Here is a 17014-nt window from a genome sequence, read left to right as displayed (position 1 = left end):
TAGAATTAATGCGCTGTTTCAGCGTCCGCGGCGTGTTTGGTGAATACCTTCCGTGGGGCTTTTGGCTTCAGAGCTTTGCGTTTGGGGTACAACTGGAGGCACCATATTGTACCGCAAATAAGGCTATTCTAAAAAAGCATCGGTTAGACATACAATGCCTGCTGCATACCGTCCCGTAAACGGTCACTTCAACAGAAGAAAAGCGATATAAAGATTTGAGAAGCATAAGCACGTATGCGCCATACACGTTTCGATTACGTGCGTCCTGATCAGAATTTAATGCGAAGGCATGTGAGTATGTATGTGTCCGTGTGTGTGTGTGTGGGGGGGGGGGGGGGGGGAAGGCATGGAGAGTTACCGCAAGAAGAGTTTATACATGAATAGCAAAGGAAAGATAATTTGGTTATTTGAAGAATAAATATCATGGGAATAGCGCATTTATCAGTACCGTATAATTTTTGATAAGAATTAGCATTTTCTATGAAACACACTGCCCACTCTCAGTTTAAAGGAAAGTGTTGTTACGGCATATTTCTCGACAGCATGACAACAAAGTCTGGTTAGCGCGAGACGTAATCGCAAGCGCCAGCCCAGCCGTAACCCTCGAAGGAAGCAAATAACGTGGGAGATAATATTCCGCAAGAACAAAGTAAAATTCCGAAAAACGAAACCGCACTGATACCAAAAATGCAACCACCGACGCGCACGCGTTCTTGCCGCGCGTCAAAATTGCAGTGCGCCACTCAGCTCGGGGGCCAGCGAATTAGCCGGGCTGCCGGATAATACGATTACACGGGTCCCCCGGACATAGTGCATGCCCTCCAAGAGGCAGCAGCCGCTCGACGAGAGCACGTGTGCCTTAAATGCGATCAGAATAATACTGAAGAGCAAGACCAGAATAAGAAGGCAGGCGAAGGCGCTCGAGTACTAATAGCGCCAGCGGTATGCGCCATTAGGCTGCAGCGTCTAAATGGCCGTGGATTGCACTGGGAGCGTCTACATCTTGGAATCGTCCAGATAGCAACAAAGAGCGCTTTCTTGTACGTGAATGACATGCGAAACGGGAATGTGGTTCCTGCGGTGGTCATTCCAGCAACGATTTCGGGCACCGTGTAGTTTCACCACCGCTGTCGTTAAAGTTGCAACACTTTCAAAATGCGTTGGTCGATCAGCGAGAGCGATGGTTTAAATGCAGCCATCTTCTCCTGCTTCTCTATTACATGTGAAAATGGGCGATTTTGGTCATAGGTAAGACCGGTTATTTCAAAATCATACGTTCAAATAACAACAAAAACAACGACAAAAACACATAATGAATGTACAAAACCCTGTCAAAAGCCTATAAGAAAAAGGTAAAACACTACAGAGAAAGAAAAAGAAAAAGCCCTTTCGCTTGTAAGAATAACACAGGTAATGTGAGCCCGGTGAAAATTAAAAATGCACGTTAACTACCGTTTAAGTGGAAATTATCAATTCACTGTCTACGAAAAAAATCTCGTAGAGCACGACCAAGCTGCAAGCACCTTCTGCACAGAGATGGGGCGCCTTTCAAAAGTGTTCATACGACTGTGAAAGATATCTCGCTTGTCATGGAGCGAGCACTCAACGGGACAGTGCTAAATACAAGCTCCCACTGTTCGGCAGTGCGGTCACTCAGATGAGTTCACTTCCTTTAATGATGCAAGAAGTAAGGCCACCTGCGACTTGGCTACCTCGAAGCGTAAGCGCTGTAGGATTGCGTTTAGTGTGCCGCCTTTCTTGAGGTTTACAGAATAGCGAAAAAGAAGGTCAATGTTATACAGCAAAGACAACTCTGCGCGGTCATCAAACCGTGTCGTTCGGCATAACTTGTTTCTCCATATCCTCAGTTCCCGCCTCCTCAGAGATTCGAGACGAAATGACCATTTTTACTAGCCAATCTAAAATGCAGCAGCATACATAAACATTTGCGCTGCAATCGTAAGAACAATAAATAATTAGCAAAATATCAGCCATATTATTACTAAATGATGACTTCAAGAGTCATGTGGTAAATTCAAGTTTGAAGTCGGCCAGTACTGAAGCATAACTTACCGTCGAAGGTTTGGGCCTTGCGGAATAGTTTCGACGAATTAGTAATCAAAACGTGCAGGGATACACGTTTCTGTTGCAGATGTATGCTTCTGAATTGTGGGAAATTGCAGTACAGAAACCTGCTACCTGGAACACGAATGCAATTCGCAGCACACGTTTGAGTGTGCATTTCTCAAAACTGGCCCTTCCCTCAAGTTTGAACTCGAAAGTCATACTTTAACTACTGCATTGCTGGCTCCAAATATGCCCCCAAATTTACTTACAGGCTAATTAATCTGTCATTGTAAAAAATGATCAAGTTGGCGCACTTATCGCGCAAGTTCTGTGGTCCGCTACTCATACGAAGCTTGTTCAGGAAAAGTTATCATTTTATCTTTTATAATACATTTTTTAATAACCTGAGACAGCCGTTGGCGCAATACGTTGTTTTCTTATGCCACTGTCTGCAGTCGAAAACACGTCAGCACTATGCAGTATTGTGTTGAACGGTAAGAAGGTTGTGAATAGATGATGAAATTCGCTATCAGTTAATGTTAACGTATGCATGCCTCGAGCACTGACCGGCCTCGATTCCGCATTTGCAACATGTGCCCTGAAATATAATTAATTGTGAATTTAATTAACAGTGCTGCATAAATATTTAGTTGATCAATGATTATTGTACATTTCTTAAGGCCAGCCGCCTCTATAGTGATGCATTTTCTCTTAATCACGCTGTTTTCTGGCCTAGACTTCTGGTGATGTCAGCTGGTATAGCCGCTGAAACAGTCAGGCCATAGTCCTGGGTTCCGTTCGAATACTAAGGCAAACTTTTACTATGTACTCTGGGCCATGTTGATTAAAGCATCGAAGGCGCAAGGCAAGATCTCATCGATCCTCGAATGCCTGCCCGAATGAATGTAGTACAGCATAATGTAGAATAATGTCATGGTCTTAATCCCGCATTTCAATGAGAGCGAATGGAATCATGACTACAAAAATCGCTAATTTTCAACACATAGCTGATGCTCAAACTGGCACCTCAGGAATGGCGAATGAACTTAGCTTTAGACACCGTTAAATTGTTAAAAAGGCAGGAGAAGGTATAGATTGAGAACAGCAATGAGGAAGAACGTTCTAAGCGTGCCTCAACCTGCTTTCCGAGAACACTTGCGTGGGCTCTCTATATGGCCGCACATCTCGCACGCAATGAAAATCGCAACAGTTCGGCTCGAGGCTGCTCAAATTTCCCATTATGGTAATTCCGCATGACGACTGCGGTCATTATGCAAATTACTTCGGCTTTCTGCCACCAATGCATCCATAATAAATCTTGCTACTGTTATTAGAGAAACTGAGACTCTCCCTTCGAGTAAACTGAGTTTGAAAAGTAGCAATGCCGGATTCTGCTGAATGTCTCCCATCATTGCATAGTTGTAGCTATAGAAAATGGGAGAATGAGGGCACCTTAGACCAAACATTTAGTTTAGCCTAGACTGCCGCTTGGCTTGCCGACCGGTGATACAAAAAGAAATCTCGATATGAATATCGCTTACCCGATCTGCCGGGATACTCCTTATTGCGAGTCTTTCGTTTTGGGAATGAATAACTGGCAAAACAATTATTCAAAATACAGCACGCTACAATATTAAAATGTAATTGAAGTTTTTTTTTTTTTTCAGTAAAGAAGCACGAAGTTCTAAAAGGGCTACCTACGCGAAATGGTTTTTAAAAGGGACAATCAGAGGAACATGAAGTTAAGCTTCATTAGTAACCAAAAAAGAAACAAAAAAATAAGAAAAAATACGAGTGGTGATACCTACGTGATGCTGCAGCACCAGCTTCTTGTGATATCTGAAATTTTCAGAGCAAGCTTCAGAGCTCTCTGAGCGTTTCTATTTGCCGCCTACGTACGCTGGAACCTTTGTTGCGGCTGCGAATGCCAATTAGTCTCACCCGCTTTACCGCCGTACTCATGGTGTGGCACTTACGAATGCCTGTTCTGCCCGTCTTGGAATGGCCGATGCACCAGCGTGCCACAATTGTGGTTCTGAAGAAATTATCGAACGCCTGTTGTGCAATTCCTTCAATACGATGTCAAGCGCATGTCGTTACAGACCGCACTTAGCAGACTGCACTCTAGAGCATTTTCGAGCAAAATAATATTCTTGGCCACATCCGTCGATGGCGCACAAAGCTGTTCGTGCGCTACGGCAGTTTTTGAAGAACCACGGTCTCAGTATTCGACTGTAGTTCTGCTGTGCGCCCTACTGTGTGCACGCAGTGCTCACTCTCTCAACCTATTCCTCTTTCCGTACCCCCTTTCCGTTACCTCCTAGTGCAGGGTAGCAAACCGGACGCTCGTTTGGTTGACCTCCCTGCTTTTTCTCTCCTTGCTTTCTCTCTCTCTCTCTTGACAGCGTCTGTTTGGTTTGCCACGGTGTGAGCCAAACCTACTACACCAGCACGAGGCATCAGTTACTCTACCAGTTCACCTACGGCGAAAGCTGTCTCTCTGTGCGCATTATTAGGTATTTAAACAACGGAGCTGTTTAAGCCAAGCTTTAGTCCATAACATGCGAACAGAAAATGTGGGCCGATCCTGGCGGTTGTGCAGAAAATGTCCAAGTGCAATGGCGCATACCCCTGCGAACTAACGAAACGGAGCGTAAGTCTAGCTAAGCATTAAGTGGACTACTAAGCTTAGTCAGTCATCGATAGCCAATCGATAGCCAATCAATAGTTAATAGATAATCGATCAGTAATAAATGAATTCCGGAAAATGTTGGGGATGACTTGATAGTGCTTGCCTAGCCCTAAATACGTGACCAATACCATGCAATAGCCAATCAATACCTAATCGATCAAAAATAAAAAAATTCAGGAAAAATGCTGGGGATGTCTTGATAGTGCTTAGCCTAGTCCCAAATACGTGACCAATACCTTGCAATAGCCAATCAACAGTCAATGAATAGTCAATCAATAGCCAATCAATAGCGAATCAATCAAAAATCAATAAATTCAGGGAAATAGCTGGGAATGACTTGATAGTGCTTACTACTTAGCCTAGCCCCATATACGTGGCCTATACCTTGCGATATCCAATCGATAGCCAATCAATAGCTAATCGATCAATAATCAATAAATTCCGGAAAATTTTGGGGATGACTTGGTAGTGCTTAGCCTAGCTCAAATACGTGCCCGATACCTTGCAATAGCTAATCGATAGCCAATCAAGAACTTATTGATAATCGACAAATAATCAATAAATTGCGGGAAATGCTTGGGATGACTTGGTACTGCTTGGCCTAGCCCAAATACGTGACCGATACCTTGCGATAGCCAATTCATAGCTAATCAATAGCTAATCAATGATTTATCAATAATTAATAAATTCCGGGAAATGCTGGGGATGACTTGGTAGTGCTTAGCCTAGCCCAAAAGCCAGGACTAGCTAGGTTCCCATCAGCTCCGCTGTCTCTTTAGCATTGCGCCTCCAGTGCAAGGTACGTTAATTATTTTTTTTTTCAATGCATATATAACTATAGCCCTAGGAGTGTAGCCATCCGGATATCGAACCTCTTTAAACCGTTACGTAGTAATTGATCTTTCAAGCAGGCTACTGGGCGAATAGGAAAAGGCATATTTGTCATCGCTGGGAGTCGAACTCCCAGCCTCCGCATGACGCGGGCCGGGACTTACTGAGAGCTACAGCGCGCGACCTGCTTTCGGAACACTGGCCAAAAGTCTGTGTGAAGCGGGCGCTCGTGTGCGTGTGGCCTGTCGGAGCTTGCGCACAGCTGAACGCTTCGATTGCGACAGAGTGCACAGATGCCAAGGGCAATGCTAGCCATTGATTACTATATACCAGCGAGAAACGGCGCGAGTAGCCCTCTCAGAAGGGCGCCGTCGGTATAGACGGAAGTAAGCGGCTTCGTGGTAGTGAAATGCGGCTCCCGGAGGCGTACTCTACAGCGCGCCCAAGTGGACTATAGAACCATGCGGCAGCGAAGCGCACGTTTCTTGCCTCCGCTCGCGGAACTAGGATAGCGCACTACGCGAACAGACACGCTCGTATCCAGCAGAAATAATGGCGACAAGGGTTATGGCCCCTCCTGGTTCTTTCTCGTGACTCGGAATGAAGATACTCGAAATGAAAATTTCGCTCGGAGATGGTTTTTTCCCAGTGCACAGGCAGTTTACCGGCCACGTATACGCAATAAATCGTCTATACGTATGAGAACTCTCGCAAAACTTAACGCTCGTAGGGAACGGGAAGGAACAAAAGGACGACGAATGTAAGTGCTCGCGAGTAAAAAAAAAAAAAAAAAAAAAAAAAAAAAAAAAACAGTCGTGCTCTGCGCATTTCGCGGTGTGTCGTGTGGAGATGGAGTACAGCCATCGCCTCCGCTGTATTGGTGGAGCACTGCACACGTCATGCGGGGACCGGAAATTTGGCTCACACCGGTGACGGCCTACCACGTTTCAAGAATTGGTACAGAAAGAAACGCCATATAAATAAAGGTGCTTAAAAATGAACTCCAACGTCGCTCAATCAAAAGCGCTTTCTTAGTGTTAAGCTGAACTGAACTGTCTTCCTTTATATTCACTTGCGGGTTCGCAAGTTTATTAAGCTGCATGCTCTGTTGGACGGCATCATTAATCTTTGGCCAAACTCGAGGCCGCCTCCGTTCGTGAATTTGTGAATGCTGCTATAAGTTGGTGCTGCATCAGCATGGAGTGCGTATGGGAGCCTCACCCCCGAAGCCAGTTCTTCGCGAACCTCATCTTCAGTTGATGTCAGGTACACTGCAGGCCTCCTTTCGTATCGCAGCCCTCATAGTGAGGTTTTCGCCGTAGCCGAACAGCTTGTATAGTGTTTCTGCTTGTAACTTTAGGTCGAACAATAGCGGACGTGCAGAAACTTTGCGTCTTAAGAGAAACTAAAAGCAATGGTATTCCCCAAGCATACTTTAGGTGCTGGTCATGTGACCGTACAAGTGGTGGGGGGCAAGTTCTGCGAAATGGCACCAGTATAAAGTATAGTAGGCACAGTGCCCGGCCTGGCAAGCTTGCCAGAAACATTAAGCCCAAGCTTTTAGACATACGTGAATAGGATGTAGAGGACGAGGAATGAACAAAATGCAGGGAAACTCAACCTTTAATTTTGCAAAACCACAGCGCTTAAGAACGGGACAAGGAAGACGACAGACACGAGAGCTGTGTGATTCCTAAGCGCTGTTCCTTTCCTAAAGTATGTGCCAACCGGCTAAAGTTAACACACTGTCGACCTTTAGTAACCCGGCTAGAATAATGCATGAAATGCCTTAATATCCCAAACCAACATTTGTACTTTGAGAAAAGCTGTAGTCAAGTGGATGATGTGTAAGGATGTCCTACATAAAGTGCTATTTAAGGAAATGTGCATTTTATTATTCTATAGCCACTGCGGCGAGGAATCTAACCAGTTGACCTTCAGCGTTCCACGAAGATAACAGCCTGTTCTTGCCACAAACGTCCGACTCACAGGAGCCCTCAAAATGACGTAAGAGTAACAAAGCCCTACAAATGGCTAGGTGCACGAGAGTAAATCCAGCTTTAGCTGCTTTTGATCACACGTCATTTATACTGTGCTCGAGGGTTCGCACTTGCCACAAATGATATATCGACGAAACAGGACAGCCAATGAACTTAAACGGTCATGGTAGCAATACAGTAAAAAAAAAAAAAAAAGAAAAAAAAAACACACACACATTAAATGCTTTTCCTGGCCACGTACTGAACATTTAGGTTTATAAGTTCCAAATTTGATGAACTTACAACTTTATATTCTCCTGTCAAGGGCTTTCGTTCTACGTGCGAAATAAAGTATAGAGAGTCATATCTCATCCCCAAGTTCGACAGACTCCAACCATAGCGCATTAATCTTGCAGAGATAGCTCTGGAATCTATTTGTTATACCCATTACAATAATGTAGACAGCGCAACACTTTTTCCATTCTTCCATCAGGTTAGAACAGAGTTAACATACCCCCCTCGTTTTTATCATTGCGTGGAAGCCACATTTTTTAAAACTATTTTCTCTCCTAGATGTCTTCAATACATCTTAGTGTTTTTTCTCCCCGCGTAAGAGTAAGAGTAAATAAATATTTGATCAATATTTTTTTATTTACTTCTCTCAACTTTAGAGAAGACGTATTTTTACTCATTGCTTTATTTTCTTAATGGAACACTTTGCTCTTAGCTTGTCACCTTTGGATACCATAATCGTTTTCTTGTGACTTTTTTCTGTTGTCCAAGGAATATTTCTGCGTATATTTGCGGTTTTCTGGAAAGGTTAACCCCGTATTTTAGAACTAACCCCCGTACTCTAGAACCCAGTGACGACGCTTGACGCCATACTGACGAACGTCAACGACGAAGTCAATCTCGCAGTCGCCGCCTACTCCCAGTGCTCCGAAGAAGCACGGCAACTCGCCCGCCTGCGCAAAGAACGGACAGCCGACACTATACAACTTGCGACAACGCTATGTGGCATACAACTCAGGCGACCGTAATTGGGTTTGGACTCCGATACGCCGAAGGGGACTCAGTGAAAGACTTCTGCGGCGCTGCATCGCTCTGTTCAAGATACTCCAACGTCTTGGTACACTGGACTACGAGGTCGTGCATGACGGTGTTAGGCAACCACAGTGGCGCCGTGCTAAACCTGAATTGGTTCATATATTGCGTCTTAAGCCGTTCTACGTGCGCTAACCAACTGTGAAAACTTTAATTCTTTTTGCTTTGTTATTTTCCTGATAAAGTCCTCCCAAAGTTTCTTTCCTTCGTCTATGTACGCAACTGTCAAAGGTTACACACCATTGGACCATGACCTAGGTGCCCATAATTTCAATCATGGCCTTAATTGCCCAGATATTGCAAGTAGATATCACTGGTAACGGTGCATAGACGCTTGCTGTAAATTACCTCTTCTCATTTGAATTCCTCTCTGTGTTTGTTTTCGTTCCCTAATTGACACTGCTGTCTTCACCGTTGAACCCTCGGATGCTCTCTTATGCAGAAATATTGCCCCCACGCTATATTTTCGCTGTGATATGAAGAAGTAGAAGTAGTTTATTGATTTCAAAATGTAGAGAGGTCGGCCGGAATACGGAGCATCTGGCCTGCTACTCTACGTAAGGGAAAAGGGAAGAGGGGAAGAAAGAGGGTCACAATGGGGGATGATAATGGGAGGAACTAGGTGAAAGGACACATTTCATAACTGATTATCACAAGCGTGAGTCCAGGCCCGTGTCGCCTAAGAAACGTGAAAAAGCACGCATTGCCTCAATTGTCTGCCAACTCTGAGGCCCTGCGCCTAGCAAGAGGTCCTCCGACATTGGTCTATTATATAAATGCCTCAAGGTGGCTGCCAGTGTGAGTATTTCGGGCGCATACTCAGGACACACCACGAGCACATGGTCTATCGTCTCTATAACACCACACACTGAACATTCCGGGGATTCTGTCCGTCCAATGATGTGCAAATATTTGCGCGTGAAAGCGACGCCTAATCGCAGCCTGTGTATCAGGCACGTATGATGGCGTGGGATTCCTCGCAGAACTAGAAATTGCATGTCGGGATCCAGCCTTCTAAGGCGAACGTGACGAGCGTCTGGCTGGGCCCAGTATGTTTTCGTCGCACTCCTCATTAATTTCGACAGGAGGCATGTGACGTCCGGTCTAGAGAACGGCACTACAGTTCGCAGTTGCTGTGATATATTTTAAATGTACCAGTGGGCTTCAGAGCTCTCTGAGCGTTTCTAATTGCCGCCTACGTAAGCTGGAACATTTGTTACGGCTGCAAGTGCCAACTAACCTGACCCGCGAGAATGTAACACCGCTTTACCGCCTATGGCTTGGTGTGGCACTTACGAATGCCTGTTCTGCCCATCTTGGAATGGCCGATGAACCATCGTGCCACACTTGTGGTTCTGAAGAAATTATCGAACGCCTGTTGTGCAAATGCCTTCAATGCGATGTCAAGCGCATGTCTTTACAGACCGCACCAAGAAGACTGCACTCTAGAGCATTTTCTGAACCGAGATTTCTTGCCCACATCCGTCGATGGCGCACAAAGATGTTCGTGCGCTGCTGGAGTTTTTTGGAGAACACTGGTCTCAGTATTCGTCTGTAGTTCTGCTGTGCGCCCTACTGTGTGCACGCAGTATTCACTTTCTCAACCTATTCCTCTTTTATATAATATAATAATATAATAATAATCTTTATTTCTCTCTTTCCACAGAATACAGAATGAGAGCGGACGTAAGGGTAAAAGCCGCATGCAGCGGCTTGAGAGAACCCCATTACGCCCCACATGACAGTATGGCGAGGAAACAGCTTAGTTATGACAAACGCAGAGGAATACTGAAAACATTGGAATACATTCTGAATTTGCAAACGTACAAGGGCAAAAATACTTACAGTAGGGATCAGTAAGAAAATATACGTACAATATTGAGAACAGCCTTAGTGCGTTAACATTGTGTGATTTAACAAACAATAACGCAACATTCAAAAAAAAAAAGAAACACAGAATGAAACACCATCCATTAGTGCAGGAGCGGCAAAACACTAATTAACTTATTTTTGGATCATTCTTCCAATGAGATGTTATTTCGTTCAAGTGTGTTGAGGTAACAGGGAAGTTTATAGGCGCTTGATTGAAATCGGCTTTTCGTGCCCCCTTTCCGTTACACCCCAGTGTAGGGTAGCAAACCGAAAGCTCGTTTGGTTGACCTCCCTGCTTTTTCTCTCTTTGCTTTTTCTCTATTGACAGCGTCTGTTTGGTTTGCCACGGCGTGAGCCAAACCTACTACACCGGTATGGCGCATCAGTTGCTCTACCAATTCACCTATGGCGACAGCTATCTCTCTGTGTGCATTATTCGGTATTTTTGTGAATGTATGTATAACTATAGCCCTGGGAGTGTAGCCATCCGGATATCGAATACTAATTAAACCGTTACTTAGTAAGTGATCTTTGGAGCAGGCTACTTGGCGAATAAGAAAACGCATATTTGTCACCACAAGGAGTCGAACTCCCAGCCACCGGATGGGAGTTCGAGTGGGTAGCTCTCGGGCGGGGATCTCCCGAGAGCTACAGCGCGAACTGTTTCCAGAACACTGGCCAAAAATATGTGTGAAGCGGGCGCTCGTATGCGTGTGGCCTATAGGAGCTTCCACACAGCTGAACAATATTTCTCTCATGCAGAAATGTTGCTCCCACGCTAAACCTCCACGTTTCACCAACATATATACGTCACGCGTGTCAGCGGGTTCCCGCGAGCATCTTGTGCGAATTCCCATGGGAGAGATTTCTGAAAGACTTTCCCTGACCTTCGAACGTCGGGGAGTACAAAGTGGTGAAGAGGGAAGGTACTGGAGGGACCAAGAGGCTTGGTGGTGGCCGCTTCAAAGGCGGGGCGCGCAACACAAACGAATCCTCTCGGGGACGCCGACAGCGGAAAACTTCGGAATGCGATCAGGAAAGCAACCAAGTGAGGCGGCAAGGCGGAGGTGAAGGCGCCCAGATGGTAGAGTAAAAGTGCACGTCCCGCGAAAACAAATCAGCAACAGAAAAGGACATCGTAGTTGCCTTTTCTTCCTGTGCCAGCAAATCAGACTTTGCCGGTCCTTAGAGAGATGAGAAAGGACAGGCTAGCAGCAGCATCACATGATGCGAACTTCCGTTGCCATCCGCATCCCTTAATTAGATGTGCTAATAAGGTGACAGAGGTGGGTTGTTTACAGCGTGTAACCTTTACTCTGCTTAAGGATCAAGCAGAGCACGATTTCGCTAGCTTTCGCTTGTTCGCTTCATCAACAGTGGAGTTTGCTGCGACATTTCGGAAGTTCTCTCGCGCCATTTTTTTTCTGCTTCAAGTCAGGAGGAAACGACGCTTCGTTAGCGAGGACGGAACCTTGATTGCGGTTGGGGATTAGAGTTGCGTTCCAGGCTCTTTGGGCACACAAGTTCTGGGTTGCTTCAGGCTGCGTGTGCCTGCCTGCGTGGTTCTCTGCTTTAGGAATTTGTCGGCACAAGTTAATTTTATTGCTTTTACAGCTAAATTTTGCGATGGCAGGTAATAAACAGCAGTGTCAAGCTTGGTAGATTTTGTCAGTTTAGCTTTACAGCAGCACGTGAATGAAGTGCGCTGATAAGATAGTCTTGAATCCCTTCACTCTATTTCACGATTTAGAAGCAGAATGCAAACACTTCGCACCATTATTAATTTGTACACTAGAGATCTTAAGTGGGAACAGAAGTATAGTTCGGTTAGCAAAGGTGACAAGCCCAAGCGCTTGCCACCTTTTCTTTTTTTTCTCGTAGTTTGTCCGATGATTTTCCAGAAAATTAATGCGCACCGACTCGCCCAAGCTTCCGCCCTTTTCACACACGAACTTGACGAGTGAGGAACGTATTCAAGGCTCTGCAAAGGGCAATTATCATACGTAAAGAAAGTTAGGCTATTCTTATCTTAACTTTTTTGAAAAAGGTCATGAGATTGCCAAATGTTTCACAATACGCATGTTTCCAGAACGACATTGAAAGAAATGAAATACCAGGTAGCCTTTATGTAAAGTGATGAACAGCGAGGGCCATGCTATTGGTGATGAGCGGGAAGCTATGTTAGTATGCAGATTAATTAGGGGCTCAGTAAAGATGCCTGTCTAGAAGCGGTATATTAAATGTGCAGAACATTTATTTGTTTTCCTGGTTGAACCAAATGTGAGGGGCGATAATGGCACAAAGTTTTTTTGCTAGTGTTTTATTTACGAGCTTTGCAGGTAATCACTCAATACTAAATTTCTCCGTTTTCAGGCGTTATACGACAGAGAGAGAGGGAGAGATAGAAAGCAAGGAAAGAAAGAAATTCGTCGGCCCTTCCACTCCATCAAGATGGTTAACCAGCGAAGCTGAAACGTGCGGTCCCCGATGTTTATCAATGGGTTAATCCCGAGGGTTCATTAAAATATTTCACAATTATGATGTTACACACACGTTCGACTGAGACGGAGAGAACAACCTCAATGGCGGCCCGCAGTCCACCATTGTCGCTTGCGTTCGATGTCTCGAGTTTGCTCGGTGGTGTGGTTAGCAGCATTCGCTCGCCATTGCCGTTGCGATTCTTCGAAATTAAATTGCTGCAAATAATAAAGGCCACCGGTATAACAAATAAATTTAAAAAAATTAGCTATGGGGTTTTACGTGCCGAAACCACGATATGATTATGAGGCACGCCGTAGAGGGGGACTCCGGAAATTTGGACCACCTGGGGTTCTTTAACGTGCACATAAATCTAGGTACACGGGTGTTTTCGCATTTCGCCCCCATCGAAATGCGGCCGCCGTGGCCGGGATTCGATCCCGCGACCTCGTGCTCAGCAGCCCAACACCATACCCTTTGAGCAACCACGGCGGGTGATAAACAAATAACTTACTTTAGATTACACTGCAACTGAATGTTAACTCTTACAATTACATATTCAGACTTCTTTGGCTATAGTGTAAATAATTTTTGTCCCTCAAGATCAAGCAGCGCCAATTCCACCCTCGATGATCGTGGCCAACGATAAAATCCACTATAATTCGTCTATCGGAGCGCGGCCGACATCTGTTCAATTTGACAGAAGATACAGACTTGATGTCTACATTAACCGCACTTTCGTTCATCTGTAGTGACAGCCCGACGATGGTCGAAATATAGACTGACCAGGTCGCGTGCATGCATGTGTGCGTGCAGTAATGCGTTTGCAACGTTTACTTTTTTATTTCATATTCTTTTTGTTGCAACTTGGATAATAATTAGGTCGCTTACCTTCTGGTGAATCCGTTACTTCAGACTTCCATTTAGTAGGCGGTCTCTGCTGAGTCAGAATTATCGGTGGAGAACTGTATTGGTTCCGGAATGAAGTTCTAGGCGCTAAGCAACTTGTCGTTTTCTGTTATATTTTTTTTATTAACTAGGTGCTACATATACTTTTTATTACTCAAAATTTCTGAGAACAGTATTTTAAAAGGCTGTATGATATATAGGGTTGCACCCCTGCACATCTCTCTCGCTGAACGAAACTCCGGTTTATCGCAACATATATTTAACGACATTCTACTGCACCTGTCACTTCTTTTTTATTACAGGACACACAGGAGCTAATTGTGCGCGGTTATTGAACCAGTTTCAAGACGTATGCAGAGTTGTATGGCCACCTATACCCGTATCTTCTTGGTTGCTTCTGCTCCCCCTTGAAAGTGAGAATTTCTTTCTTGTAAATTTTAAGTTTTAAGAAAATCCTAGGCTTCAAAGAGTAAAAGTGCAAGACCCAACATTGCACGGGCCGGCGAGAATAAATATACCTTAAATATTCATTCTCTTGAAAAAGGCTTTCCACAGCGTAAGATGCATGGGACTGTAACCATTTTTTCACATAGAAGACTCTTCTTTCCTTACCAAATGCAGTCCTGACATTTCACTGTCAAAAGAGTAGCCCGAATGTTGTGTACTCCACAAAAGTCTAAGCAATGCATAGCTGACCGCGCCACGCTGGGTACGTTGCAAGCGGATAATTTTTATCTCTGTTGTGGTGAGGAGCTGTTTTCCCATACGCTATGTCTATATTTCTGGGTGAGCAGGAGGAGGAAGAAAGAGAAAGATAGAAGGCAGGCAGGTTAACCAGAGTAACGTCCGGTTGGCTACCCTACACCGGGGGAGGGCGTACAACGGATCACATGAACACATAGCATGGCAAAAAAGAAAAGAAAGAAAGAAAAAAAAATGTACGTGTGAAGTCCTTCAAAGGTCAAGCAGGCGCACCATTTCGACAGAACAAAACACCGCTAAGCTCAAAACACAGAGTTCTACAACGTGTGCGCATTCGCATTTTCCCGAACGTCAACCCTGCATGCGGATACATGAGCCCGGCCCACATATATATTAAAATTCGGTTGCGTTCTTGACAACGCACACAGTGCCGATTCGAATTGTGAGGGGAAGAGAAAGAATGTGCGCAAAGACAAAAGAAAAAAAAATTCAGTTGTACACAAACATGTCTTGCCGAGAAAGCAGTCATAGCCACAACACACACACACACAAACACAAAAAAAAGTATCGTTGCGATGCAGAGACTATTGGAGAATTCTCCTCAAGAATTTGAGCTCAGCAGGACCGCGCACGCTTGTCGGGTTGGCTGCTCTGCCGACCTGCGTCGCGGAGCGCGGCTTTTCGGGCGAGAACAGCGAACACGCGAATTCCTCGCCACGAAACGCACAACCAGACGGGGACCTCCGCGAATGCATCTCGCAAAAAAAAAAAAAAAAAAAAACGCTAGCGAAAGAGAGATGCAAGCGCGAGAAACGATCCTTCTCGAGCGCGTCCTGTATCCCTGAGAAGAACTGGGCACAGCAGTTCGCAGATGCGCGCGCTGGGCTCGCATTTCGCTCGGTGTCTCTCCTGAATCCGCGCCACGCTCTAAACACTCCTACCGCCTACTAGCGGTTGCGGCTGTTTTATGCAAACGAGCTCGTCTGCGCTCTCTAAAAATTTGCATAGCTACAGAATGTACAGACAGAGGGTTTGAGAGAGTGTAGAAGGGTGTTGGCGTTGAATTGCTAGCGTTCGTTGCTTGGCGCCTTCCTAGACTACCTTCCTCCCTTTTCAGGCCTCACGCCATTCCAGACGTCATCACTTTCCTCGCACTGGCTTGCTTCTTTCTCCTGACGCCTGTTCTCGTACAGACATTCTCCGTGTGGCTTGTTGTTCTTGTGCATGGTCGTATAGGTACGCTATCCTATACGTCGACGTCACGCTGACGTGCGTGGTCGCGTGCGTGGTCATTATTTTCCATGATTTATATCCACTCTGTTCGTCAACCTGTCGATAAGTAGTACGGATCCTGTGAATGTCGCTACGTTGTTCTTTTCCGCATTGAACTCGCGCTCTCTCAAGTTGCGCACAGTGTTGAAGGGCACGCAAAGAACGCATTTAGCACTCTTCTGCTGTCGCCGATGTACAAACACGCTGCTCTTATTATCTGCTCTCTCATACTGTCGTCATAGCATCGTCCTCATACCGCCTTCGTCATTCTGTCGACGTCATACGTTTTCGTCATTGCATTGTAATCGTGCTGTCCTCATTCTGTCGTCATCACGCGCCGTTATCAGGCCGTCATTGCGTCCTTCGTCAAATAGCCCTCGTCATGCATTCGTTCTCATATCATCATTATAAGAGCATAAGTGTAGGACATGCCAAGCAGCGCCGTTTGTTATCGTTCTCCCGTCTGTCTTTGTCTCTTTAGTGCTACCTAGGATCCCTGTGATTTGATGCTTGCGCGCTCCCTGTATATCGCGCTCTGATTATGCATATAGTAAACCAGGCTATACTTGATTTATGCGATGTTCTATCACTCCGGTAGGTTTGCTTTTTTTCTTTTTTTCTTTTGCGTTAGTTGCTTATTTCTTGACATTTCCTTAGCCATTTCATAGCGAAGCTGTTGGCCTCTAGTTGGTCGTGATTTTTTTGTGGGCTCGTTCTGCGCTCACCCCAAAACAGTACCGCCACCTAGCGGAAGCGCCCACTCAGACAGACCGCGAACGGCAGCCGGAAAAGGCAGCCTTTCAGTTCTCGCGTAACAGAATTGTGTTTTCTCGTACATTCCAATTACAATCCGAAGGTGTGTGTAAGTCGTACTTTACAATCCGAAGCAATTTTTTACGCAATTTACTTTGACAGTTTGAATTAATTCAATAATGCACGTGCGCTTGGCGGAGGGCCTAGAAGAATGAGGCTCTATGCTGCATTTCCGCACACGTGCGTGCGCGCGTAACGTACGTCACTTGTGGTGGTGGTGTTTGTCTAACGTCGTCTAACGCTGGTTGAGCTTGTCTAACGTCGGCAACAGCTGCGCTGTACATGCACTTTCACA

This window comes from Dermacentor silvarum, chromosome 2 (assembly GCF_013339745.2).
Source record: "Dermacentor silvarum isolate Dsil-2018 chromosome 2, BIME_Dsil_1.4, whole genome shotgun sequence".
Lineage (NCBI taxonomy): Eukaryota > Metazoa > Arthropoda > Arachnida > Ixodida > Ixodidae > Dermacentor > Dermacentor silvarum.
Note: the sequence above shows the minus strand (reverse complement) of the source record.